This window comes from Pelodiscus sinensis, chromosome 18, assembly GCF_049634645.1.
Source record: "Pelodiscus sinensis isolate JC-2024 chromosome 18, ASM4963464v1, whole genome shotgun sequence".
NCBI classification, from domain to species: Eukaryota; Metazoa; Chordata; order Testudines; family Trionychidae; genus Pelodiscus; species Pelodiscus sinensis.
In genome coordinates, this window is record NC_134728.1 from 6,558,622 (window position 1) to 6,584,043 (window position 25,422).

The 25,422-nt window shown below is 43.9% G+C and overlaps 1 protein-coding gene across 1 annotated transcript in view; it reads left to right on the forward strand.

Moving 5' to 3' along the window:
- The window catches only part of NKAIN4 (sodium/potassium transporting ATPase interacting 4), a 99,474-nt gene that overhangs the window by 14,346 nt on the left and 59,706 nt on the right, over nucleotides 1-25,422 (forward strand). The window lies entirely within an intron of this gene.

Below are 25,422 nucleotides of genomic sequence, written 5' to 3' on the forward strand. Positions count from 1 at the left end.
ATGCACAGTTACACACAGCTCCTGCTGCCTCTGTATCAGAAGCAGTGGAGTGGGAGTGGGGGTGGGGGTGAGAGGAGGAGGCAGGAGCTGGTACGCATGGGGAACCGCTGTGTGTACCAGCTCCTGTGGAGCTGCCTCCCCTCCTGCTCCGCACTGCTGCCTCTGATATAGCATGGGGGGAGGAGTGCCAGGAGGGAGCCGGTTTAAGTCCATTTAAGCCAGCTCCCCGCGCATACTGGCTTCTGCTTACTCCCTCTCCTCCCCCGCTGGCTCTGATACAGAGGCAGTAGCATGGGGCAGCAGGCGGGCGCCACCTACCTCCCACATGTAACTGTGTTACTGCAAAAAATGTCAGCACATAAGCAATTACTTAATTAAACTCATGTTAACAATCCCAGTGACCATAGCTATGTAAGCTATGCCTCTAAACTTACGCGTCAGGGCAATGCCCTACACAGGTATAAGCCACTCCAGATGGAATTAATTTTTGATGGTCAAATGCTAACAATAGTTTCCTCTATAAAAAGGGAGGCATCCTATTCTAGGAGATTTGATAGCTCATGTAGTTGGCAGAGGGGTAAGGATCCTTTTCATGTTATGGCAGGTCATCACCTAAACTGTAGCCCAGAGTGACCAAAAATGACCATCTGATGGTCTAGGTGAGGAAACATGGTGCGTTAAGTCCTATCACCATTAAGGAATGCCACACTGATACAAGCAGCTGAGGGACATGCATGCACCAGCTCGAAGTGGGAGCTTCCTGCAGAGTGTTACCGGATTAAACTGCTCTGGTATAAGACGTCGATGTAGTTACTCTGGTGTGAATTCCTTTCACGCAGCCAGGCCCCAGTCTAGTTCCAAGCAGACAGTTGTCTACACTTCAGAAACCCATTGTCACTGGGAGAAGCTTTTTGGCAAATTTGGAATAGAGAGAAGCCAAGGCTAGAGTAGCTATAGAAACAGTGATCTTCTCACCCCTAGAAGGAGCTTTAAAGGGTAACATGGGACAATGTTGGCAGTGCTCTGTGGAGCAAGCCCCATGCAAAGTGGGGCGTTTCGTCCCCCCACTCATGTTTAGGTCTGTTCTAAAGGGTTCATGAGTCCCTGCCGACTTCAGTCCCTCCCTCTCCTGGCTCACCATTAGGTTTGCTCTGCTGTGCGTGATCTGGGGGCAGAGAATTTAAGTCTCTGGAGCTGATGTAGGGGCATCTTTTCACAAGCCAGTCAGTTATTTTAAAAGCGAGAAATTCTGCACTGCTCATGTATAAAACAGGAGCCATTGAGGGGCTGCTAGTTGGTGCAGGAGGAAGAGAAATAGAGGGGCACCCTCTCAACCATGAAGGGAATGTAAACATGATGTGAAAATTGTAGAGCCAGGGAGGGAGGAGGCTGACTGTTGTGGGACATGCATGGAAACTTAACTGGAGAGTCCATTGGTTGGAGGCCAAAAAATGCATATACAATAAACCACTAGACTAGACAGTAGAGGAAATCAAAACAAATTGGGTAGCACTGCAGATGAGATAAATTATGCTCATAAGATAAACAATGCTTGAGTGACACTGTATAAACAGTTGCATAGAATAGCACTACTGTGTATCTCAGCTTCTCTAATTGGAAGGCTGGACAACATCCGACGGAGACTCTGAATTGCACATTTTCACCTATAAGAAGGAAGATACTTTTTCCTTTTTTTTCTACCCCTCCCATCGATCCTATTTAACACAGAGTTAAAAAATCCCCCTCTATTTAGTTGAGTTGTAGGGATGGGAGCAGAATGGATCTTTCTCATGGCAAACACATCACGGTAGGAACTGCATTATGAGAAGAATGAGTAGCCAAAATGAATGAAGAACTTACCACTTGTTCTTGTTTTATGTTGTTGTAATATTATCAAAGACTGAAGTCAGTGGAAGTTCTACCTCACTAAAGGCTGCAGTATTTGACCATGGAAATGAAGACCGTATTTTTAAATATATGGCTTTGCATCCAGGGGTCTTGTGATGTGTGTTAAATCTAGAGTGGTGTATCTCCATTGTCACTTATGGATATGTGTAACTGGTGACAAGCCTCATTACTGCGGCCCCTCCTGCTGGTCACATGGGGAATTAGCTCAGTCCTCAGCAGCGTGCCCTTTTGTGGCCAGTGTCTCACCCATTGTTGCTTTGAGCTTTCTCCATGCTGGGCTCTGGACCCGCATCACTCCCAGGATCATGGCGTCCTCTTCAGGACACTGCTCTCTGGCAAATACACACACTGGTCCCTCACCCCCCTTGAGCAGTCCTCAGCCTTGCACCTGACACTGTGGCTGACTGCTGCCTCAGTCTAGCCCCTCACCTCAGGGTAGAGTTGCCAGATGGTTGAAACAAAAATACCAAACACCCCTCTCCCCCCAAAAAAACCACCAGGAAAAAATTCTGTTGAAGGAAAAAAAAAGGGGGGTGGGGTGGAGAGACGAAAGTTGTTGAGCAAAGAAAAAAAAGAACTCCAAGTCTTATTAAGCAAAAAAAATTAAAAAATAATGAAATAAAACAGCATTAAAACAGCATGTTCCCTTTAAGAGTGATGTGTAACTTCTTTGTACCTATGTGTAAAAATGTACCCCCAAAAAGTTATCTTTGTCTGGCTTAGGGGTAGCAATAAATCCTGTCATTTCCTAAAATGGTCCATTGTCAGGAGCTACATACGCATAGTGGTTGTAACTTGTAAACAACTCTCTGTGACACTAGTAGTTAGTGGGCAGTTATCCACTATGGATTAGCCATAGCCTTTACAAATATTCCATAAACTCTGAATTTCAATCCTAGCTGTAAATGTCCAAACTTATGATGATACATTTATATGTTTAATTTATTTCTGCAGTTAATAGCATCTGCATTTGTTGTTTTTATTAACTCGTAAAACAAAACGCACACAAAACCCGTGTTCTAATAGAATGTTTTGTCAGTAGGAAAACCAATGAACCAATCAGGATTTCCAAACTTACAGAAAGCTTCCCAAGACATCTCTCTTCTAAGAGTGTTTCAAAACTTTAAAGAATCCAGAACAGCAAATAGCTGGCGAGAACTCAGAGACAGTAATTCAAAATCCATTGTACAGCTTTGGTCTGTCTCCAGCTCCCAGCTCCTTAGAGATTCAAATCCTGAGTTTTATAAATATTGGTTCAAAAAATACAGGTCTGCAAAGAACAGACGGTGAGTTAGATTTGTTACCTGTAATTACTGAAGTAATTAATCAGTCATTCACTACATTGGATTTTCTTTCTTCAGTACAATCAGGAGAAGAAAATCAATGGTGATTGATTAATGTTGTAGCCGCTCTTTAGATAGGAAGTTGTTTGTGGGTTTACTGGGACAGGACTGTGGTTGTTGGAAAGCCCTAGGAATGCTCTCTCTGGGTATGTCTAGATTGCGGTGCTATTTCAGGATATTTCCAGAATCCCAAAATAGCTATTCTGCGTCTTTTAAGCAAGCCCATTATTTCAAAATATATTGAGCTTGCTATTCCGATGTCCCTGTAAATCTCTTCCACAAGGATTAAGGGACATTTAGAAATGTGGTGCCGTGTAGACAATGCAAATTACAAAATAAGCTATTTCACAGCTAACTTGAAATAAGTTACACAATTTGCATAGCTCAAATTGCGTAGCTTATTTCAAGCTAAGGGTGCAGTGTAGACTCACCCTCTGTGAGCATGCTAACAGTTGCTATTTCTAACAAAATACTTGTTTGTCTTCTTGATTTCTTCTAAAACTTCTCCTTGTTGAATGCATTTTCTTGGATCTTAACACTGGATCTTCTCTTTTCTCCCCAAATATCTCCTGTCTGCCCCTATTATAGTCAATGGTAGTTTTACTACTGGCGCCAGTGGGGCCAGAATTGTACCCTACAGGTTTCAATTTTTGATAGATAGTGATAAAACGTTTTCCTGTGTAACTGTAGTTTCTAGGGTGTTGGGATTTCTGTTAAGTATCCATGGTTGAATACATCATAGGAGCTAGAAACCAAAGGTGTGTCTAGACTACACGGCTCCATCGATAGAGCCATGTAAAGTCGTTTACTCGACATAGTCAATTAAACGGAGATTTAAATAATCCCCGCTTCATTAAAATAAAAATGGCCACCGCGCTGTGCAGACAATCAGCTGATCCGTCACAGCGCGGCAGTCTAGATGCAGCTTGGTCGACAAGGGAAGCCTTTCACGAGGCATAATTGACTATGTCGAGTAAACTACTTTACATGGCTCCATTGACAGAGCCATGTAGTCTAGACACACCCCAAGAGGGTAATTAATAACATCAGAATGTAAAAATGGCTGTACTAGGTCTGATGAATGATTCATCTAGCTTATCCTAGTATCCTGTCTCTGACTATGGGCAGGGTCAGATGCTTCTGAGTAAATGAACAGAACAGGTCAATTATTGAGTAATCCATCCCCTGGCATCCACTCCCAGCTTCTATCAGTGGAAGGTTTTGGGACACCAGGAACACAGGGTTTCATTACTGACCATCTTGGTTAATCGCCACTAATGGACATCTCCTCCATGAACGTACCTAATTCTTTATTTGAACCCTATTATAGTCTCAGCTTTTACAACCTCCGCTTGCAATGAGTTCCACAGACTGACTATGAGTTATGTAAAGCAGTAATTTCATGTTTGTTTTAAGCCTGCTGTCTATTGATTTAATTGGTTGACCCCAGTTCTTGTGTTATGTGAATGGGTAAATAGCACTTTTTTATTCACTTTCTTCATATCATTCATGATTTTACAGACCTCGACTGTATCCTTCCTTACTTGTCTTTTTTCTAAGATGAACAATCCTAGCCTTTTAAATTTCTCCTCATATGGATGCTGTTCCATACCCCTAAATAATTTTTGTTGACATTCTTTATACATTTTCCAATTCTAATGTTTTAATTCTTTTTTTCAGTTTTTTGGGGATAAAGCAATCAGAACTGCAAGCAGTACTTGATGGCTGTGTCTACACTGGGCCACTTATTCCGGAAAACCAGCCGCTTTTCCAGAATAAGCTGCGAGATGTCTACACTGGCCCTTGAATTTCCGGAAAAGCAACAACGCTGTACTGTACAAAATCAGCCGCTATTCCGGAATAAGCTGCGCTGCTCCCGCTCGGGCATAAGTCCTTATTCCAGAACACTGTTCTGGAAAAGGGCCAGTGTAGACTGCCCAGTAGTCTTTTCCGGAAAAAAGCCCCGATTGCGAAAATGACGATCGGGGCTCTTTTCCAGAAAAGCGCGTCTACATTGACCACAGATGCTTTTCCGGAAAAAGGGCTTTTCCGGAAAAGCAGCCTGCCAATGTAGATGCTCTTTTTCCGGAAATACTTATAACGAAAACTATTCTGTTTTAAGCATTTCCGGAAATTCATGCCAGTGTAGACACAGCTGATGTGTGGGTGTACCATGAGTTTGTATTGGGGTGGGCAAAATACAGGCTATGGTCCAGATCTGGCCCGTCAAAACTTTGGACCAGCCTGCCGCCCGCTGGGACCCTCAGGCAGGCTCCCTGCCTGCTGCAGTCACAGGATGATCAGAGTGGCTGGCTGCTGGGGCCATGTGCCTGTAGGTACTGCATGCCCCTTGCTGGGGGGTAGAAGAGACTGCGTGCTGCTCCTGCCCCAGCACAATCGTTGCCACTCCCATTGGCTAGTTTCCAGCCAATAGGAGCTGTGATGATTGTGCTGAGGGTGAGGGCAGCCTGCAGAGTCTCCAGCCTCCCTCCCCAGGACATGTGGCACAGACAGGCATGTGGAACAGCTAGCTGCTTTGAGCTTGGGGCTGTGGCAGGCAGGGAGTCTGCCTGATGGTCCCGCTGGACTGCTGGCTTGGAGCTGCCTAGGTAAGTACCTCCTGGCCAGGCCCTGCATCTGACATCCCACTCCATCCCACACCCCAACTTCGTTCTGCAGGTCACCACCTCCTCATGCCCCATGTCACCACCCTAACCCCCTACAGCCCCTTGCCCCAGGTCACAACCCCCTCTTTCACTCAAACTCCCGCTCAGACCCCTGGACTCCAATCCCCTAATCCGAGCTCCCTTCTGCACCCAGCCTCTGTCCCAGACCTTGCACCCCCTCCATAGAAAAGTGCAGCCCTTGACCACTTACCAAAATTTTGGAGTGGCCCCCTGTCAAAAATTATTGGCCCACCCCTGATTTATCTAGTCGCATTATGATATAGTCTGTCTTCCAGTCTATATTTCTAATGGTTCTTGAAGTTCTATTTGTTTTTTTGACCGCTCCTGAACATTGTAAAGATGTTTTCACAGAACTGTCCGTGATGATTCTAAGATCTTTGCAATTATCAACACTGAAGTTCATCTGTCGTTTTGTTGCCCAGTCATCCATTTTGATGAGATCCCTTTATAACTCTTTACAATCTACTTTTGACTTAGCTCTCTTGAGAGATGTATCAGCTGCAAACTTTGCCATTTTGCTGTTTACCTTCTTTTCCAGATCATTTATGAATATGTTGAATAGAACTGGTCTCAGTACAGATGCTTGGGGGGACCCTGTTATTTATCTCACTACACTGTGAAAATTGAAAATTTATTCCTACCTTTAGTTTCCGATCTTTTAACCAGTTACTGATCCATGAGCAGACCTTCCCTCTTATCCCATGACAGCTTACTGTGTTTAGGAGCCTTTGGTGGGGGACCTTGTCAAAAACTTTCTGATAGTCCAAGTACACTATGTCAACTGGAGTGCTGTGAGCAAGACATGAGAAGTCATTCTTCCCCTCTATTCTGTGCTGATTAGACCTCAGTTGGAATATTGTATCCAGTTCTGGGCACCACATTTCAGGAAAGATGTGGACAAATTGGAGACAGTCCAGAGAAGAGCAACAAAAGTGATTTAAGGTCTAGAAACCATGACCTACAAGGGAAGACTGAAAGAACTAGGTTTGTTTAGTTTGGAAAGGAGAAGTCTGAGAGGTGGCATGATAGCAGCTTTCAAATACCAAAAAGATGTCACAAGGAGGAGGGAGAAAAATTATTCTCCTTAACCTCTGATGATAGGACAAGAAGCAATGGGCTTAAATTACAGCAAGGGAAGTTTAGGCTGGACATTAGGCGTCTACACTATACCCTTGCCTCAAAATAAGGTATATAATTTGAACTACATAAATTGTGTAGCTTATTTTGAATTAATTTCAAAATAGCTTATTTTATAATTTGGCACTATCTACACAGTGCCAAATTTTGAAATAAACCACTATTCCAAAACATCCCTTAATCCTCATGGAACAAGGTTTACAGGGACATTGGAATAGCGATCCCATTATATTTTGAAATAACATGCTTGTTTCAAAGATGCAGAATAGCTATTTCAAGATACCAGAAGTATCCCAAAATAGCTCTGCAGTGTAGACGTACACTAGGAAAAACTTCCTAACTTTCAGGGTAGTTAAGCACAAGAACAAATTGCCTAGAGAAGTAACTGTGAACCATTAATAATTACTCTCGGTTGTATTTCCCTAGTTTACCAGAAGGTCATGCAAGAGTATATCAAATGCTTTACTAAAGTCTAGGTATACCACAGTTATCACTTCACCCTGATCCACAAGGCTTGTTATTCTATCAAAGAAAATTATCAGTTTGGTTTGACATGATTTGTTTATTTACAAATCTATGCTGACTGTTACTTATCACCCAATTATCTTCCAGATGTTTGCAAATGTATTCCTTAATTATTTGCTCCATTATCTTCCTTAGCATGGAAGTTAAGCTGATTGGTCTGTAGTTTCCATGAATTGTCCTTATTTCTCTTTTTATAGATGGACTCTCTATTTGCTCTTTTCCAGGATTCTGGAATCTCTCCCATCCACAGCTCCCATTATCACAGCCTCTGAGCACTTCACAGTCATTAATATATATAACTTTCCCATGGGAAACTGAGACACAGAATAACTAAGTGACTTGCATACGGTCACCCTGCCAGCAAGTGGTGACGCTGGGAAGTAATCCCAGGTCTGACAACCACCAGACTAACACCCTTACCTCTTGGCTGCCCTTCCTTTCACTTGCAGTGTGCTCTTGAATTTGCCCAAATGTTCCAAGTGGACAGCACTTTCGTAGGTGAAAATGGGACTGCAAGTAGTTAGATGAGTGTGTAGTATACACCCCTTCCACCCGAGCCCCATTACACACATTGCCCCGGGGCCTGGTGATCCTGTCAGCTCCCCTGTCCAAATCCCAGGAACACCTACTAAGGAATGCAGATTTCATTAACCTGCCCACCACCTCCCTGCTGCATGCTCCAGTTCTCAATCTCATGGTTCCTTTCACAGGAAAGGGCTGAAACTGGAAGCTTAATAAACTGCCAGAACTCAGTACAGAACTGATGAGCTACTCAAGTAGGAGTATTCAGGGTTATACATCAAATCTTACCCAGAGGACCTTCTCTTCCACATACCTTAGCAATATACAGAATGTTTTCAGCTCACTTAGGAGCCTAAGATTTTCTAACAGTTCAGATACAACCTGGCCACCTAAATTTGCATTCATAAGGGACATAGTCAGTGTAAAATGACATGAAATTGTGAGCTCTAGATTAAAGATCAAGTTTCCAGCATGACATGAAATTTGTGCACACAGAATCATAATGAGTACTCATTTACAATCACAGAAAGGGCAATTACATAAACCAATGAGACAGAAACAAAGTTACCTCATCTGCATATACAAATACATGTTTTATATAGGGAAAGAGGTGCACACTCACATTTTACAGAAGGAAAAAGTCAGACCTTTAAAAAATGATTCAGATGCATCTTGCATTAATTTGTATTTTAATTGAGTAAACTTTGAAAAACAAATTTCTCACTGTTAATTACTAAATAGGATCAGAGTCTAAGGGTGCATCTACACAGCAGGGCTTAACTCGAAATAAGCTATGCAAATTCAGCGATGTCAATTGCGTAGCTTATTTCAAAATAGCTTATTTCAAAATCGGGAGTGTCTACACAGCACTTATTTCAAAACAGAGCACTCTTCCTACGACTTCCCTTACTGCTACTACAATGATGGTTACGGGAGACAGAGTAAGAAGTCCTCCAGCTTGACAATACTTCGACATTATTTCAAAATAACTGCTTGCTGTGTTAGACTAAGTTATTTCGAAATAAGCTTGTTATTTGGAAATAATGTTGCTTTGTGGATGTACCCTCCAAGGGGTAGCCGTCTTAGTCTAAATAGGATGTTGCTTAATCATGGCAGATACCCCAAGATGCTATATATTTTAGCATTGATATCACATTAGAACCTAGTGACCCCAACTGAATAAATAGTTCATTGTCCATATTCTGTATTCATGATATGCGACTACACTTCTCTTTGGAACTGATGCCAAAGTCATGAAGGATAGAATTTTTATACCCAGTTCTCCAGGTGGAGATGGAATTGACTTGAAATAGTGAGTAAATGTTCACATCCCAGAACACACAGTGCAGACAATCTGCTTTAAATAGAAGCTTTTTGCTTGAAATAGAACTTTTTCTGTCCATAGCCCTAATAACTAACACTAGTCAGAAATTTGGGGCAACAATAAAAATTTGAAAAAAAAAATCACACTTTCCTCCCATTTTCTGACCAGCTGTTACACTTTTCACTTATATCCTTCAATTTAGAATCACAAAGTAACTCACAAATATAAAGCATCTTACAAAATCACACCTATGTGCTTTAGGAGTACAATTTCCAATGGGTCTTATGCTCCTAAATCACGTGGGTGTTCATAAAAATCCCACCCATTATCCCCTTTTTACATGTGGGGAATCTGAGGTAGAACAGGGAAAAGGTAAAATTTTCGGGAGTGGCCTCAATTTTGGGTTAACTTTTGGATTCCCAAATAGACATACCAGATTTTCAGAAATTTTCAGAATAGCAACAGCAGCTATTCCTGGGAGCTGGGCCTCGGTACAAAGGTGATGGGCCCTGTAGAAAGCATCAAAACAGGCAGACTGATCTCCCAACACAGCAACATGACACACTCAGGCTGTGTCTAGACTGACAAGTTTTTCCGCAAATTCAGCTGCTTTTGCGGAAAAACTTGCCAGCTGTCTACACTGGCTACTTGAATTTCCGCAAGAACACTGACGATCTCTTGTAAGAAATCAGTGCTTCTTGTGGAAATACTATGCTGCTCCCGTTCGGGCAAAAGTCCTTTTGCGCAAAAGCTTTTGCGCAAAAGGGCCAGTGTAGACAGCTCAGATTTGTTTTGCGCAAAAAAGCCCCAATCGCGAAAATGGCGATCGGGGCTTTTTTGCACAAAAGCATATCTAGATTGGCGTGGATGCTTTTCCGCAAAAAGTGCTTTTGCGGAAAAGCGTCCATGCCAATCTAGATGCTCTTTTCCGCAAATGCTTTTAACGGAAAACTTTTCCGTTAAAAGCATTTGTGGAAAATCATGCCAGTCTAGATGTAGCCTCAAAGACTGGCTCCGTGGATGCCAGGTTCAAGCTACTGCTACTGCAATGACAACAGGGTTGTGGTATAAAAGAGAATCAATCCTCCTTGAGGTCTTACCTAAAAATTGTGCATTGAGATCAATTATCAGGATCTAAGGTGTGAGATAAAAACAATTAGATTATCAAGAGATTAAGAAGGTGATAGACCCCGTGTAGTTTAGATTTATGTTACACTTAGCACTTCCACTTTGAGTTCATAGTAAAACGTGTGTAGTGTGGCCAATCCCAAGTGTTCCAAAATCAGGAATCAAGGCCCCCCAAATGAGATTACTTTAAAAATCATTAGATTAAAACATATTAATATGTTTTGGATTCCTTTATGTTTGCCTTCTGGCATCTGAGCTTTTGTAGTGCAAACAAGTCACATTTTCAGGCATTTTTTCTGCAGCAGTGAAAGCTAGAAATTTACTTGAAAGAGGAGAGAGTTTCATTCTAGAGCCTGGGGATTTAATAAGACAACAAATATCACAGGACTCATGATAAAATTGCAAGAGTTGATGTGGGCATGTGCGTGTGTTCAGGAGCTGGTATTATGAAGGACAAGAAGCAGCTTGACATGCTCAAACTGTGAGTCTGTGCGTCTTCACTGCCGTTATCCTCTTTCTCTGGTGTTGCCCCTAACCCAGCTCCCCCCTACATACAAAATCCTTGCATTCAACTTAGCCTAGCTGGGGGAGTGGAGTAGAGGTTGGCAGGGGAGCTGTCAAGATTGCCTGGCCCCTAGGCAATATGTGGATGGGCGTCTCTGTGTTCCCAGAAGGGGCGGGGCCTTTGTCGGAAGGGGTGGAGTTAGGGCAGCCCCCAGCCATTCTCCCACTAGCCCTTGGAGCTCGCCAGAGCACTCAGTGCAGGGTTTGGAGCATGCCACACAGCACTCCAGTGGTGCTTCTGAAGGGCCCAGGGCTCCAGCTGCCGCTGTTGCCTGAGTAGTAGCAGCAACCAGGAGTCCCGGGCCGCTTAGAATTGTCTGCTTGGCTCCCCCCCTCCTATCAGTGGTCCCGGAGGCTGATAACCAGCCCACTTTGCCGCAAGGACACAGGTTAAATCATTTGAGTGCTGATCATCCTCCAGTGCCTTCCCACAATTCCCCCCCATGTACCCTGAAGGACAAATACATTTTTCCACAATTCACTGGGGACAGATCGTAGAGGAGCTCTTTTTACTGCAGTACAAAGAACCACAGAGTACGTCCCCAGAAGTGTCAGCGACACACACCGGGGAAGATAGTACCCATCAGGGCCTAGTTAACTCAAGCTAGGCTTTGCATTGTGGCTGCTCCCATGTAGGTTCAGACCTGGGCATCGATCACTTGAGCTATCTCTGCTATCACCTCTAATATCATTATCTCACAGACATTTACCTTCTCCCCTCCCCATCACCCTTCTGTTCTGAAATTTGATTTGTCCTTTTCATATGTGTTCATTTTTTAAAATTGTATCCTTTGGTATATATGATTGTGACAATTTTCTTCCACTATTTGATCTGAGGAAGTGGGTCTGGCCCACGAAAGCTCATCACCTAATAAACCATCTTGTTAGTCTTTAAAGTGCTACATAGTCCTGTTTTTTGTTCTACCTGGAGAAGAGCCTTCATATGGTTCCTTAGGGTTTTAATTGCCACTGCTCCCTCAGGGCCTGACTCAGCAACATAGTGAAATTTGGCTTCAATGGGATTCATACACGTGCTTAAAGCTAAGCACGTGTTTAAGTGCTCTGCTGAATTAGTTGTCAGTTTTAAGATGCTGCTGATTGTGACGGGGCAGTGGGGTGGAAGCACAGGGCTTAGCTGCTGTCTGGGGGGAAGAAAAGTAGGGTGAAATCAGTGAAACCCTGTAAATTAGTTGCTTCTGTTTAAATTTTATTTTGCAGCATCTCCCCCTCCCCTATCACCATCCAGCTGTGCAAAGCTAAATGCGGGGAAGCCAAAGTGCACTTTCCATATCCTGGTGGGGGAGATAAATTCTTCTTTGCCCTTTTGTTTTCCTGGGGAAGCAGATGCTGGATGAAAAAGGATCCCATTTGTACAGCAATTACCCACGGAAAATTCCAAACTGAAGCTGTCTTCTCCCACCTCAGGATTATTACAAAAGGGCTTTTATGTTCTGAGCAAAGCTGCATGGAGACAGCGACAGATCCCAATTTCCTTTACGATTATTATTAATAGTCATCATATAATATCGTTTTTCTTATCCACCCTTTCTCACCCACCCTGAGCTTTCCTTTAATGAATTCCCTTCTGTTACCTTAGACGCTGCAATGACACTGGGCTGATTTGTAATGTAAATGGGCACCCTAGTGGAAAGGCGACCTGCTAGAGCACCGCAGGCCTCTAATTATAATTTTCATTAAACTCCTTCTGTTGATGAATATCTGAGCAATCTGGAGCTGCAGCAGGAGCAAAGGGAAATTAAAGAGGCACTGCTTCTTAGCTGCAGTGCCCACTGAGGGCAACTCTCCCAGCTGTTCAAGAGTAACTAAAACAGGGCTCTCCCCTTTCCTGATGGGTAAGTTTTAGAAGTATTGTTTTGTCTGTAACAACAGGGCCTCACAGTGTCTAATCCTCCCTCTTCCCCCTCCCCCCAGTAACACTTCACACTCGACTTGGCAGGAGAAGAAATGGGACTGTATAAGTACTTTACAAGTGATCCATTGGTGACCTAATTCGAGGGATCAGCTGCTAGCGCTCTGCCTAAAACTTAGGGGAGCCGTCCTGGTCCTAAGGAATCAGTGGTGCCATTGACTTCACTGGGAGCAGGATTGGGCGCTAAGCTTTGAAATCCACATGGTGAGGGTTGGGTAAAAGAGAGAGCAGCGGACATAGTGCACCTACAGCCCCGGAGTGGCAATTCAAAGACAAGTCTTTTTATCTGAGGATCCCAAAGCTCCTGTTATTAGTGATCAGTTGAGCCATGCAAAATAGAGAGGAACACATGGTCTCTGCCCCGATCATTGGTAGCTCGCTAATGAAATTGTTGCATCAGGTTCTTCACTCCAGCACAGTTCCCAGGACAGGGCCCAGGAAAGGAAATCCATCTGTGCCGTTGGGGCAGCACAAGAAGCCTTCGGCCTCTTTGGTAGGAGAGTTACAGTCAGACAGCAGAGCCCTAAAAGTGAGTGCCGCCAGTTGGAACTGGAGGACAGATAAGGCCGGAGTGGTCAAATCTCAATGGACCCACCTCATTCTTACTGCAGGCTTTGCCAGCAGGTCTCCTAAGTAACTGGCCTTGGTATAATTTAAAGATGCTGCCTTCACCTAATAGCAGTCCGGGTGGAGGGCAGCTTTTGGTGATGCTTTCCCCTGAGAATCAATCCCATCCTGGCAAACTGCCCTTTCCTGCATTACCGTGGACAAATCTGACCCACTGTAAAGTGCTTTGCAGTTCTTGGATGGAGGATGCTAATAGGAGCTCACAGTTCAGTTTGTCACTATTGTGTGGGTGAGAAAGGCGGTAGATTGGGCCTGTCGAAGGAGAGACGTTAGGAGGGAGCAAGAGCAACATGTTGTTCTGTTTTTATTTTGTAATAAATGCTTGTGGTCATCACCGTATTAGGCCCACGCTCTGAACACATAACGTCTGGCTTCCTGGGGTTTAGAACTTGGCTGTGCTAAATGAGTTCAGAATAAGGTTAGTCTTACAGATGTGTATGATACCAAGGGTCTGACATTCATACAGAGCCACCTGTGACGTGCACACAGGACTGCATTAGTCGGACTGCCAATCTCCCAATGGAATGCATAATTAAGGAGTCTTGGGGGTGCTATGAGAGTCAAAGAACTGTTATAAGGGGATTATCACCTCTGTCACCCCCAGTTTATAAAAAGCATTCATGTAATGTGAAAGTGCTAGCCAAGCAAAGTAACCTGCATAGTCTGTAAAGAGTCCAGGGACAGGTTCCTGTAGCCACTGATAGACAGAATGTATTAGGGATGTTAAATATTGGTTAATTGAATAGTCGAGTAACCTCATGAATTCTTATCAGTCGACTATTCTATAGTCCCTGGGGTTGGGGCTGGCAGCATCGTGGGGTGCCAGCTGTGAGCTAGCCCTCGAAGGGAGCCAGTTTAAAAACCAGCTTCTCTTGTGGACCAGCTGCTTGTCGCCCTGTGCTGCTGCCTCTGATAAAGAGGCAGCAGTGCGGGGTGGCAGCAGCCCCTGTCTTGAGGGGGGAGGGGATCTGAGCTCCCGTACTCAGCGCAAACTGGAACTGAGCCAGGCTGCCTGCCTGCCCAGCTTCTAATAAACTTTAAACGTAGAGCAGCAGTCGGGGGTAGGTCCCGGACCCTGCATGAGCCAGAACGGAGCCCAATAGAGGCAGCAAGGGATGGGGGGAAGCGATTAGTTAACTATCCTGTTGACGATCTGATAAGCATTTGCTTGTCGGATAGTTGACGAGTTGACTAGTCCTTCACATCCCTAGCTCTGGCTGGGGAGTGCAGGGGGCAAATGAACTTGGACCTGCCTCAGCTATGGAACGTGCAGTCCTCCTTCAGCTGTACCCACTGGAGCTGCAGTGGCCATGGAGAGAACTTCTCCCCTGGCTCCAAGCGGCTGCAGTGAGAGAGGGCTGGGTTAGTCCTCTCTTCCCCAGGGCAACCTGCAAACTTGAACCCCTCATCCCCAGCCCCACCCCACAGCACTGATTTAAATGAAGAATGTGCATTTTCATTTTATTTTCCCAAAACCAAAAATTAACTGAGTTAAAGAGTCAAGCAGTGCTGGGTAAATCTCCTAGTACATCTATATGGAAGAAGTTTGTGTAGTACCTGCCTATTAGACTCAGACTTTTTCAAAGACTAAATTCATCCTAAAATTAGTAATAGGTGGCAAACGCCTCCGACTTTAGCGTAATATATGTTCATCAGTGGACGTGTAGCAAGTAGGTTCCCATGGTTGATAGATACATGGAACAGTAAATGTAGAACCATGCAGGCCTCTGATGATGGGGGGCAGGGCAGGAGGGAGGGAATAGAAGGCAATTGCATAGAGGCCTGGCATTTCAAAGGGGCCTGGAGCTCCCAGCTGCTGTTATTGCTACTTTGGCTGTGGCAGTGGCCAGAGTCCCAGAGTCCTATGAACTGCCATGGGAGTGTCACTTTGAGGGCTGGAGGAGGTGGGCAGCACCGCAGTCCAGGCAGCACTAAAGATTGACTGCTGTAGGCCCTGCCCCTTCTGCCCTTGGGCTTGCACCTTCTGTGGGCATGGAGCTAGGCTTCCTACCTTGCCCCAAGGCCCATGGTGGCTGTTGGCCCCACTGGTACCATGACACACACCATCACAGCCCTGCTCAAGCAGGAAACATATATTATTAGGCTTCCAGATGGACTGAGTCCCAGTTTTGTCTCCTGTGTTTACCAAGGAACACACCCTGTCCCGGGTCAATGCAGGACCCAGAGAGCTGATAACTGAATAATATAGTGCAAGTAAACATATCCTTACATCCAGGGTTTTCCTGAAAGGGCCAAGTGATGCAGTACAGCCGGTCCCCGTTCACATGTGACCGTTCACATTTACGACCAAAGCTGTTGTAAATGGCGGACCCCGAGTTACGACACGATCCGCGCTTACGAACAGCGCGGTCGCGTGTAACTCTACGGGGTCCGACTTACGAACAAACCGAGTTACGGACCAATTGCTTGGTCTGTAACCGGTTCGTAAGTCGGGGAGAGGCTGTACATGGGAAATGAGGCCGAAGGACTAGTGATGGCTTTGGTGTCCACTGAAAGAATGATCTTGTGGATGACGGACCTCTAGCACACCTATACCAGCCTAGAAGGAATGAAGGTGTTGTCAAAAATCTACACCGAGTTGTTTAATGAACAATTACTTAGCCGGAGCTAGTTGTCCTTACAAGTCCCCAGAATGACCCAAGCTTATTCCTATAGCATTAATAATTAGAAGACTCAAAAGATGGCATTTCATCTCAATGCCCATCCAGCTACCGTAATGCCCATGTATTTCTGAATGTAATGAACCTGGGGAATATAAGCAGCCCCTTGGGAGCAAACAGACCAAACTTAATGGAGAATAGTGTTTATTTTATTAAATGTCAGTGCTGACCAAACACCTCTCAGAGACAAGGCAACACACAGAACTCTCCTGTTCAATTAGTCTCTTGACCTCGGTGGCTCAGAACGGGATGCTAGGAGGAGAGCTGCAGATCATGAGGCCCTAAGGAGGGTTTCCTTGACAACACTTACAGAAGAAAAATGAGATTTCAGGAACACAATTGCACATTAGGCTACAAGATGCTGATTTCAGGAGGAGCTCGGGACACTCAGCACCCAGCAAGGTTGAGCCTTGTCAGACTGTAGGAACGGGTAGGAAAAATGTCTTTGCCTAATAAATGCAATTAATTGTTTTTTGCTGTGTAGAGACAAATTTATTGTGATAGAGAAGAAGTTTATTGTTAAAATTAATACTCTCATTGTCCACAGATCCACCTTGTCCACACTGCAATCCACTCTGAGACAAATGGAAGGTAATTTTCTGCTCAGCCAGAAGGGTTTTTTCCCCCCATCCAAGCTCAGCATGAGTTACTGTGGCCTAGATATTTTCACCATTTTCAAAGATGAGCAAGTAAAATTGCAAGGTGGATAGGTACGGTGGCTGGGCAGTGAATAGTCAGTATCATCCAATCCAAATCACAAAGCTCCAAAATCATTATACTGGCTTAAAAATCAAGAGATTTTTAAAATAAATGTGGGGTTCTCTAATTTCCTTCAAATGTCTGAGCCATTAGCACTCACATTTTCAAGCTTGTTTCTGCAACCACGAGGATTTAAGAACTTTTTATTGTTTGAAGGAAAACAAGTCTCTTATGATCCCATGACTCCAGGAGCTGGGGCTTTAAGGAAAACAAAATATTGCAAGAAGTGGCAACACTGATGTGCACAGAGATGGACCCTGTAGCCCTTGCATGGCTAAAACTCCTCTTGAGATCAATGAGAATCCTGCCTCAGTAAGAACTGCAGTTTCAAATTCTTGCTGACGATCTATAACTAATGGAAGTTCTTGCTGCTTTAAAGTTGGCTGAGACTTTTAATAACTTGTGTGATGCACTTTATCCCACTAGGACACATCTAAAAAACTCTGTGTTTGGCTGGATCTCTGTCCTGAGTTAAGTCAAAGGGAGAATAAATAAAATTAAGTCACAGAATTGAGGCTGTTTCTAAGCTGTAGACACACATGTCCTTAGGGATCCAAGGCCTTCATGTATATCCATCTAAAGGGGCATTGCAAACTTCTCTGCAGCACCTTGTGGCCATCCATGCTTTGTGTGTCCAAGGAGATGGAGGAATCGGAGAGAAAAGATGTTAAAATTGTATCACTAGTAGGACTAATAGAAAATTTCCCTCAAAACTGTTTTTCAACAGAAAATTGGATTTTGAACAGAGAGCGGAGTTTGGTTTGTTTTTAAAAAGTGTTTGCTTTCTATAGAAAATAATGACTTTTTGTCCTACCTTCCTACCCCTCAAAAACTTTCGCTGTAAAATTTTCTATGAAAAACAAACCATTTTTCTGAGTAACGTTAGCCACTTTGCTTAAGGGTCTTTTACTGAGACAGATTGAAAAAAACTCCCAGGACCAAATAACCCTGAACTTTGGGAAGATTTTGATCTAGACTTTTTTTCAACTGGAGCCTTTCCTTAGCAGGTTACTGGTGGAATAGTTTAAAGAGGCCATACTACACTTAAGACTCAGACACAGTTTTTATATTACTTGCCTCTTTAAAATTCATCAGCCTGCTGTAAAGCTTGGAGCCATTAACACCTTGGGAAACTATAGCTGGAGACCAATTTGCATGGCTTGTTGGAGATATCTTTCCACCTCCACAATGACTCACACAAATGTGTACCTTTGATTCCATCTCTGATTGACTCTAGTGGGACTCACACCTACAACCTTCAAATATTCTTCCCAAGGAGACAGATCCTTGTTGGCTGCATACAGGGTTGCCTCCGCCTGTCTGCTCCTCTGTTTCATGTGTGCTCTCTCTATTTTGCTATTAAACATTTAAACAAAAATTTCTCTTTAACTATTAAAGGTTAACTTGGGAAGTGTAAAAGCAGCTTTTCCGCTATTAGAACACAGAGGTATGGATGTGCATGATGTGACGTGGGCACAGCCAAGTCTATTTCTCTCACATGATCAGTTCAGTGTCTTCCTAAATGGTCATTATTGTTTCACAAGTGATTCCAGAAAGACAATAAAAGACACAGATCTGGAGCATGTATGATTAGAAGGTGCTTAAAAACATAATAAATTAAGAAAAATCCATTTGATAACATGGCCTGGATAGTGGGATAAAAATGATATGGCTTAAAAGGATTACAGGTGACCTCTGATCCATTCATTGGTTCCTTCATTCCTTCTTTATCCACATCAGTGCACTTGGGGAATGGGCAAGACTTCTGAACTAATTAGAGTGATCATCTATACTGCCTGGTGAAGTATATCAGTGTTCTCCAATCTGGTGGCCTTCAGAGCCTGGTACAAAACTCACCTTTTCACAGGATCCTCCCTGCAATTGCAGTAGCCAGGCAGAGCACAGAGGAGGAAGGACAGAAAAAAAAGTAGGAAAAGGAAAATAGAGAGGAGGGAAAGCCTCCAAGTATAAGCCACCAAATCCTGGAAACAGTGCCCACTTTTGATATTCTTCCCCCATTTTGGTGTACCCTGTTCTGGGGAAGGTTAGTAACTAAATACCTGGGAGAGATGGTGCCATGACCCTACTTTGGTTTCTCCATTATGCAAATACCTCTTAGCCAATCGAAGCACAGATCGTTACACAAACATGGCACAGTCATATCTGGACAAAGTTTATGTAAATCTTTGCTCTGTGGTTACTACTGTGAAAATTCCCATCTCAACTATGGCTGCCTTGTCTTCTTGACCCTCTCCCCAATCTGCAATCTCACTTAACCCTAGATATTTTAAAGGAAATAGGAAATTACTCTTAGTGGGGTGAAGTATCAGAAGGGTAGCTGTGGTAGTCTGAATCTGCAAAAGCGATGAGGAGTCCTTGGCACCTTATAGACTTACAGATTTATTGGAGCATAAGCTTTCGTGGACAAAGACCCACTTCGTCAGAGGCATGTCGTGGAAATTCCAGAGGCAGGTATAAATATACAGGCTTAAGGAAAGAGTACCAATCAAGAGTAAGGCTAGAGATAACAAGGTCAATTCTGAAGGTGTGTCTAAACTACACTCCTCTGTCGGCTAAGGGATGTAAATTAGACATATCGAAAGTGCAAATGAAGTGGGGATTTAAATATCCTGCACTTCATTTGCATAATGGTGGCCGTTGCTTTTATTCGAAATGGGGCTTCTCGGAAAAAAAAACCCAGCAGTTTAGACGGGGCATTTTCGACAGAAATGCCCCATTTTGAAAGATCCTGTATTCCACATTTTTTGAGGCGACAGTGGGCTGGGAGAAGAGGTTAAGTGTCCCTCAAAGGGAGAAGGAACAGAGGGAGATGAGTATGAAGGGGAGGTGGCTCTTTCATTTTGAATCAGCTGTGGGCACCAGGTACTATGGCAAGTACAGGCCTCTTGGGTTATACACCAGCAAAGGTCAATCCATTGAGCTTGTCAGAGTTTCTTGGTCAAAATTTTTTTAACAAACATAAAAATGTCTATTTTCTACATTGAACTAAAAAGTTCGTGTGTGTGTGTGTGTGTGTGTGTGTGTGTTAATATTCTGTGTCCCTTACCCTCTAACTCCGCCAAACCACAAAATAATGAAATCTTGGAATTAAAAAAAAAAATTCTCCTTTCCTGCCCCTTATCTCTTTGTTTTGTGTGTGTGTGCGTGTGAGTGCACGCGTGCATGTGTGCATTTGTGCAGGAACATGAATGATGACCATAAATGTGGGGGGTTTGGAGAGGAAATTATTTTTTCCCCTTTTGTTACTTTGCAAGTTTTCCAAATTTCCTCATCTTTATAATAGTTACAGAATAGCAACAAGGAAATGGTGATGGTGATCGTGGGGATGGGGTGAAAAAAATCCCCAAACTTTGGATTTCAGTCATTTTATTGCACATCTACCGTAAAATATTATATTGAAAATTTCCAAAAAATTTAAAGTTGTTCCATTTGAACCCTGCACAATGAAAAGACAACCACAATGTTTTGCAAAATCATTTTTCGAAGAGTTCTCTCAGCAAGGCTCCTCCTCCATCATAGCTATAACGCCGTTTTCCATTAAGACATCGGTACTGTCAGAGTTCAGGCACTCGCTATATTATTGTCTGTGGAAGCCTTTGTTCCAACTCATGGAGAGGAAATTGACTACTCATATGTAGTGTGATTGACCTTAATTCATGTATTCTACAGAGGCGCCTCATGCTGCCTTTCCTTCGGTACTTGTATGAATGCTATAGAGCCCTAAAGACAATTCTGTAGGTTTGGTTTATCTGCTGAACTTTGTATGGTTACTGTTTTTCCAGTTTCTTTTGTATCACCAAAGACACACCTTATTTCAGACAAGGAAGGTCAACCACAACCATTCTGACTTTTTCGTTATCAAAAACTGGTTGAAGAAAACAACTTTTCCCTTCGTTTAACTGAAAAAGGGAAAGATGTTGTATGGTTTGGATCAGCAAGAAGAGGGGAAAAAAGAGACTTTATAATGAAAATAGTCATAAATGAGATGAAACTGATAGGTATTAATCTTTAAAATCTGTACCTAGAATGTAAGACCATGAGTTACTCTCTATGGACATTTTGAGCAATATTATAGATTTCTACTGAAGAGATATACAATTCTATGGCCCCGATAGGATGGTTCAAAATTGTATAAAAAGACTGCATTTCTCTCTTGTTCCACAGCAGTTTTCCAAAAGCACTAATACCTAGAGGATGGATAACACCTTTACAGAGGTAAAGAGGTGTGTGCATCTGCACACACGTGCACATCTGCTTCTGTCCAAAGCTCCACGTCCCTTCCCATCTGCCATCACTTTCCCATCAGTCTGACCAAGTCAAGGAATCCAATCTTGCAGTCCTAATGGCTGCAATTCACTTCTCAGGATTTCATGCTTTGTTGCCAACCTGAAACACATACTGGCTGTGTCTACACTGGCATGAGTTTCTGGAAATGCTTAAAACAGAATAGTTTTCGTTATAAGTATTTCCGGAAAAAGAGCGTCTACATTGGCAGGCTGCTTTTCCGGAAAAGCCCTTTTTCTGGAAAAGCATCTGTGGCCAATGTAGACGCGCTTTTTCGGAAAAGAGCCCCGATCGTCATTTTCGCGATCGGGGCTTTTTTCCGGAAAAGACTACTGGGCTGTCTACACTGGCCCTTTTCCAGAACAGTGTTCCGGAATAAGGACTTATGCCCGAGCGGGAGCAGAATAGTTTTTCCGGAATAGCGGCTGATTTTGTACAGTACAGCGTCATTGCTTTTCCGGAAATTCAAGGGCCAGTGTAGACAGCTTGCAGCTTATTCCGGAAAAGCGGCTGATTTTCCGGAATAAGTGGCCCAGTGTAGACACAGCCACTGGGTTTGCACAAGAGTTACCCAGTTCACCTTCCAGCCTTGGCAGGCTTTAAGCGTTATGTCCTTCACTCGGAATTGCAGCCTAATGAATTCCATGGTTGTTTATCTGTTCTCTTTTAGAAGATCTTTTGTTAATTCCACCCAAGGATCAGAAATACCCAAGTGAGAGACTTGATATTGCTTGGGGATTCATTTCAGATGCTTGGATTGTGGCATGAACACTCATGGCTTGGATAATATTAACAACCACAGTAAATCTTTGCATTTACTGCACGTAACCCTTTCCATCTGAGGTTCTTAAAGTGCCTTCTAGTATCTTTATTTTACAGGTGTGGAAACAAAGCCATGAAGATGAACGACTTGCCTGAGCTCACACATTGCATTAGCAGTAGTTTGGAACAGAACCCACATCTCCTGGTTTCCTTTCCTCTGTTCTAACCAGTCCTGCTGCAGCAGTCTGTTAGGGTACGTCTACACTTGCTCCCTAGTTCGAGCTAGGGATGCAAATATAGGCGACCGAAATTGCTAATAAAGCAGGGATTTAAATATCCCGCGCTTCATTAGCATGATCTCGCCGGCACATTACTCTGTTCAACAGCTGATTCGAACCAGGAAGTACGCACCGGGACGTGTTAGTTCGAACCAAACCCCTTGGTTCAAACTAACGTTACTCCTCCTCACAAACAATTGCCAGTGCATATGACACCCTAGCCACACACTGCCTACTCACCCTTCTATTGCCACCCACTGCAATAGTCTTCTTGGTAGTCTCAATTCTGCCTGTGCATCTTACACTAGGGATAGTCCCTGCAGGCCTGGGTGGTAGGTTTGTAGCTACAGTGGAACCAGTCCTTAAGACTAATGGTTGTTCCATCTGACAGAGATGGCATGAGACCCATTTTGCCAGAGTCCTGTGACTCAAACAACCCAATGGAAGTCCCTGCTGGAAGGAGATGGTGATCTACGGCTGGCACTAGGTACGTCCTCTGAAGGCCCTGCTGGCAAATGTTCATTTCTAAGACAGGAGCCCCTTTTTTGAAGAGGCACAGTACGATTCTTTTAACGAATAAGAACAATTCTTTGTGGCAATGATGAGCTGATGGATAGAATCTATATCTGTCCATTTCTTACAGTGCCTGAAGGCAAGAGGCAAAGCTGAGTATTTTATCCTTATACCCCTGAGGCTGGGTGTTACCACTTTACAACACACACCTCATTGCATCCCTTTGTCTAACCAGCTAATTGGTAGACTCTTTGTGGTACATATGTAAATGTCACACACAAAGCCGATTAACTCCCTGATTGGATGAAGTGGTCACAGTCAAGTGACCTGTTACTAGCCAATCAAGGGCCACAAATTCTCAATGTCATTATAGTGTGTACATTAATTCTGTACTGAAAGATTAAGCATTTAACCTACGACTGCTGGTTCTGTTAAGCTATAGAATATCTTTTGCCCTCATGGGAGGATACCAAATTGAATGACTGTGAAATGAGTAGTATTTCCCCTGCTCCCATTTCAAAGACAGCCTGATAGCATTACCATGTTTTGCAGCACCTTGCAGTTGCTTAAAATTGATCAAAATACGACAGAGTGTGTTACTTCAAAGGGGAGATTAATTTGTTTTGTAGACTGCAGTTTGACTTTAAGCCAGCTCGCCTCACCCCTTGCTTCTCACGCATCCCCTTCCCAATGCAGAGAGCTATCACTGAAGAAAAAACTGCTTGGTAGCCATACTTTTTGGCCTCCTCCTTTAAGCAGCAGCACTGTTTACCCCCTTGAAACAGAGTCTTCTGAACTTTCTGAGCTAGTGGTTTCAGCAAAGAGAACTGTGTTCATGTGGGGTGTAGCTGCCTGGCCTTCCTTGAGATATCATTCTATTTCTGGCATATTCCAGGCCACAGGGAGGCATATGAAGGTATTTTCCCCATTGTGTCTCCTAGAGAGGAGGAGGAACAGTGGTCATTCGATAACTGTGGTGTTCCTCATCATGCGGCTTCACTGCCCTATCTACACCGGCACATTTTGTCACCAAGAACTGCCATCTGGTAACAAAATAGGGAGAGCGTTTACATGGCAATGTGACTTTTGTCTTGAAAAACACCCATTTTTGGTGACAAAAAACTTCTAGCCCTGAGAGATTCTTTTGTCTCTTCGCCTTCCTTTATTGTCAACAAAGAGCCAGTGTGGACTCTGCTGTTTGTTTTGTCTAGAGAACTGGCTTCTGCCAGTATCCCATAATGCCTGCCCTGATGGCTCTGCTCAGTGTTTTATAATCTCTGCTGCCTTGAAAGCATGTTCCTCTCCCCCTTCAAAGCTTCGGGAAGTATCTGACAGCTGAGTGAGCTGCTCCATTTGGGGAACAAACAAAGAACAAATCATTGGAATGCTCCTGTTCTGCCCTGCACTAGGCACACAGCGGCAGGCGGACTGCTGCTATGGGGGGAGGGCTGGAGAGATGGCCATGCTGCTTTGACATTCCTCAGTATGGAGAGGTCACAGAGCTAGGAGGGAATCCCAAGAAGCACAGGGATCAGATTTGCCTTCCCATTACACTCAGGCTGTGTCTAAACTACATGGCTCCATCGATGGAGCCATGTAGATTAGGCTGATCGGCAGAGGGAAATGAAGCCGCGATTTAAATAATCGCGGCTTCATTTAAATTTAAATGGCTGCCGCGCTGAGCCAACAAACAGCTGATCAGCTGTTTGTCGGCTCAGCACGCTAGTCTGGACGCTCCCGCGCCGACCTCAAAGCCCTTTATCGACCTCCCCGTTATGCTTCGTAGGATGAGGTTTACCGGGGAGGTTGATAAAGGGCTTTCATGTCGGCAGGGGAGCGTCCAGACTAGCGCGCTGAGCTGACAAACAGCTGATTAGCAGTTTGTCGGCTCAGCGCGGCAGCCATTTAAATTTAAATGAAGCCGCAATTATTTAAATCGCGGCTTCATTTCCCTTTGCGGAACAAACAAATCTGCATGGCTCCGTCGACGGAGCCATGTAGTTTAGACAGACCCTCACTGTGGGATGCTTACCCACATTGCTTTGCTTTGCTCTGTTGACAGGGTGCTAGCAATGTAGTCATAAAATGTCGACAATGGGAGGCAGAAAAACTGATTTGACCAGGTTTCGCTTTTGGGGACTTTTGCATGGTGACAGCACTTTTGTTGCCAAATCTTCCCAGTGTAGACATAGTCACTGAGGCATGCAACTAGCTCACGAGGGTACAATAGCATCCCTCAGTACTTTAAGCCATTGCAAAAGCAAATTTTGGTAACTGGTGTGTGGATAAAAAATAAATACCAATTGTACTTTGTATTCCTATGCTGTTAGGCAGTGCTGGTTTGCTATAGCCGATCCCACTTTCTAAGGATTTGGTGTCAGTCATGGTTTTGGACGTAGCACATTTGGGATGGAGAAATACAGGTTGCA